The following is a 4,376-nucleotide window of genomic DNA, read 5'->3' as shown; positions in this document are numbered from 1 at the left end:
TCTGTCTTTGTGCTGGGGGACTATTAAGACAGTGTCTAATGCTGCGACATACTTCAGTGCTCACACACTTAATTGTCTTAATGTTTGAGTTCACATAATCTTTCAGGGCTGTCATTCTCTCAGATTATTCAGCCCTGTTTTCAATTACTGAACGTCTTGGCACTGTAGGCCCAGAATGCATGATATACCTGTCCCTGTGTGCATGTGTGTGTGTGTTTTCACACCACTGTTTGCGTGTATGAACCAAACCAGAAAAAGAAAGATTGAGTATGAAGTAGCATGAATATTTTTTTTATGCTGCCTCTTTATCAGTTTCTTATTTTGCTACAAGGCTGCAAGTGTGTATGTGTGTGTTTGCACATCTGTATATTTGAGCCTTCACATACATGTGGGTGAGTCTGTTTGTATTTGTGTATTTATACAAGCAGCTCAGGCTTTCAACGGCCAGTCAGTTGAAAAATTGAACAGCTCCTCCTCTAGCTCATTTTGAAACCTGCCTGCAATAGTTTTGGCTACAGTCACCGATCACACCACATCATCAGTTATTGTGAATGTGAGAAGAGTGAACTCTGTTAGTGTTTCGACACACACACACCCACACACACTAGGCAGCGGAGCATGAGTCAACTGTATGGGAGTAAGAAAAATAAAAACCACATAGCACAGTCATTACGTGCTGAACAGAGCCCACTCAACCAGATCAGAGGTGTGTGTCTAAGAGATAGAGAGAATATGTGCAAATTGTGTTTTTTTGTGTGTGTGTTTGTGTGTTTGTGTGTACTCGCGTCAATCATCCTTCTGTCTCGTTCTTGCTGGTCCAATGCAAGAAATTCCTCACCGTACTTTACTCACTGTCATACAAAGTTGCGTGTGTACAGTGAGGATTATAGCTGGATGTTCAAGGTTATTTCCTGTGTCCTGTGAAAGCCATATATATCCTTGGACATGAATATGATGTGAGCAGGAGAAAACAACACATTCTTGTGTACTGGGTTTTATAAATGGCTTAATGGTGTGTTAGAAAAAAAGTAAAGATAACATAGCAGTGATAAACTAGGCAAGTTGTTGTGGTGTTTCATGTCTGCATATAATAGACAACTGGCAATAATGCACCAGGTTAAAAGTAGATATATTCGTATTACATGCACTTCTCTGTCAGTACAGTATGTGTGTAGATGGTGGTAACCTGTAATGAACAGCAGGCAGCCATCAGGAACTAACAAAGCTTATATTATTAACTCCCTGCAGTGGAAATTTCATTATTTTTGAAATGTGTGTGTGTGTGTGTGTGTGTTTTGCCTGTATTTCTTCTCATTGGTTTGAACGGGGACTCAATTGGAAAAAGGTAATGTCACTTACTTGCAACAATGAGGATTTAACAACATTTTAATCTGTAGATAGCTGTTGGATTGTTTGCTGACAGAGTGTGGCTCCGGCATTATGACAGAACCGGGTAAAATAAGAATCGTTGTGTTTTTCTACAGCAGCCCACAAACCAAACACAGGTTCCAGCTTTTTTCACGAGTTTCATGGCCGCAGTTCTCCTACATGCTTTGGAATGCTACTGAAGCTTAACTGCTAGATACCACTAAATCCTGCACACTGTTCCTTCGACTTGTTGCCAATTTAGTCATGAATACCTTTTTAAGAAATATGTCAAATTTGAAACCAGTTTCTCCAGGGGCTTTAAGCCATGACAAACTGTACAGGTCTCTGACATACATACCTTTAATCATGCAAAGAATTCTTCCTTTAACAAACACTGTTATCAGACAAATTGTTATCTTAACAAATGTCAGTTGTGCAAGGAACCTGTTTTGTCTGTTTTGCATATTGCGTAGATTCAATTGATTTATAACCTATTTTACTATCTGCATAACTGACGAGGAACTCCTCTTCCCGGGTGTGTTTATGTTTCTAGGATCATCATGCAAGGAAAGAAGAGAGGTAATTGCACTGCTCTGACAGATATATGATATTCTTTCTTTGTAGTTGCGACAACTGCCCTGAAAGCTTTTGCAGCCCTTTGTGAGGTTGTTATTTTATTAACACTTATATCGCAGCTTAAAGGTCCAATGTGTAATATTTTGTCCATCTAACGGTGTAGTTAGGGTTAACTAAAATTCCATCACTTCATCATCCCCTTCTTAGAGCAAAGGAGAAACTAAGGTGGCCACAAACTGTGCGAAAAACACGAATGCCCCTATCTAGAGCCAGTGTTTGGTTTGTCCCTTCTGAGCTACTGTACATATAGGATAACAATTCATATATTTATCATATGTACACTAACGAAAACATAGTTATGCATTTTATATCTAATTTCTGCCAATAGTGGCTCAATAATGTTTCATACTGGACCTTTAAAGAGGCATTTCAGGTAAAAAAATATACACTCATCCTATTTACCCAAAATACATTTAACTATCTGTGGTGACTGATTTGTGATAAAAAAAAAAATGCATTCATGTTCATCATGAGTAAGCGTATGTCTTAATTATTTTTACCATTTGTCAGCTCAGTTCTCCTCCCACAGAGATGGAAATTTCGGAGAAAATTTGAATTGATATAAATATACATATCACCAAAGCTCGCTGCTGCAGACAGGTTGAGAAGGGAGAGTGAAGATGAATCAGATTTTTTATCCCAAAAGTAAGCTTTGACCTCTCCTCTCACCGATAAATGGCTCCAGATCACACTAGAATCCGACGTAACTATGTGTGTTTATTCATCCAGATGCTCCAGCTCTCTCCTCGTGAGCACCCCGAGCTGGGCAGCAGTCTGTCAGCCAGCAGCACTTCTGGCCCTCCTCTCTGCCCGGTTCTCTATTCCTTTGTCCCTGTGTGGGACTGAGGATAGACCGGACACTACAGTGACTCAGTATTGACTCTCGAAGCACAAGTAATAGCCTTTTACAAGACAAGACTGGCCAGAGCTAGCTGGTTAGCATGCTCATATCAGTAGATATCTCTGCAACACAATACATACGTCTTTGACAATACGTCATAGCTGTTACCTCTTCACATTCTGTTGATAAAGTTTGTTCATTTGATGTTTAAGATAAGATAAGATATTTCTCTAATAGTCCCACAATGGGGAAATTCCAAACATTCATGAACTAAAATTCTAGCCATATCTTACACATATACTTTAAACAGCTACATATTGTCATTTTGAATGGATGGCTCAGGGTTTATGATATTGTGGAAGTTATTTAGTATTTTTCCTGCTGACCCAGTCAGACAAAGTTATAGATACCATCAATATCAGTTAACCTATAGCCTAGTGCAACCCTATTCCCAATCATCCACCAGATACATTTATCTACAAATGTAAAAATTGATACAGATTCAATCATATGTCAGATCCACTTTTTGCTTAAATTTGTACACAATCAAGTTTGCTAGCCATAAAGTCATAGCGTATGAATAAGCTAAACTAGGCCAATCTAACCATTTAATAAAAGCTCAATAGATAAAAAGAGAGGAAAAATAAGGTAAATCACCAGGAACTGAACTACTGACTTAAATAAATATCATGTACTGTACTAGCATGGCAGAGGGTAAGTCACTATCCAGTAAAATACATTGTCATTTTTAAGAAAATGCAAATGAAGCTCCTCAGTTGGTCAGAAATCCAATTTTCCAGAGAAGGATTTTGGAAGTGTAAAGCTCACTGGCTTTTTTTTTTTTTACCTTTCTGTTTGTGCCCTTTGACAAACAGGCAAAATAGCATGTTGGGGCTGACCCTTTGTAAACAGGCGGTGGGTCCGGTCAAGGCTGCAGGAGCCTGTTAGAAGAAGGACAGGCCGGGGAGACAACTGAGGTTGTTTGCCATCAGGTGTGTGTGAAGATATCTCCAAACATTTGGACCCTGGAGATAACAACATGCCAGAGAGGGGGAGGCAGAGAGACAGACAGAGATGAGTGTATTTCCCCGGGACCACCTAAGCCGCTTAATCAAGATGTGACTCCACTGCATGTGTGTGTGTGTGTGTGTGTGAGAGAGAGAGAGAAACAGACAGAGAGGGAGAGAGAGAGTTTTTTCTGTTGTGGTTCTGTATGTTGCCTGAGATTAAAAGGGCGTGAATTTTTCAGAGGGTTTTCCCCTCATCTTTGAATTTCCCCTTATAAGCAGGTTGAAAGTATTTGCTGTGTTGTGTTGTGTGTGGTGTGTTCGTTTGTTGTGTGTTGTGTGTGTGTGTGTTTCAGAAAACTGGGAGGCTTGCCCCCGACACCCCCGCCAATTCCAGCATCACCTGAGGGCACCATGGGGAGGACCAGACGCAAGATAAGGGAGGGCATGCCGCCTGGTTGTGTCGCATGTCCTAACTTCACAAGTTACATAGTGTGTGTGTAGTTGTGTGTGTGTAGTGTCTT

The sequence above is a fragment of the Morone saxatilis genome, unplaced genomic scaffold (genome assembly GCF_004916995.1).
Source record: "Morone saxatilis isolate NCDOM2014 unplaced genomic scaffold, NCSU_SB_2.0 Contig1, whole genome shotgun sequence".
Taxonomy (NCBI): domain Eukaryota; kingdom Metazoa; phylum Chordata; class Actinopteri; family Moronidae; genus Morone; species Morone saxatilis.
Note: the sequence above shows the minus strand (reverse complement) of the source record.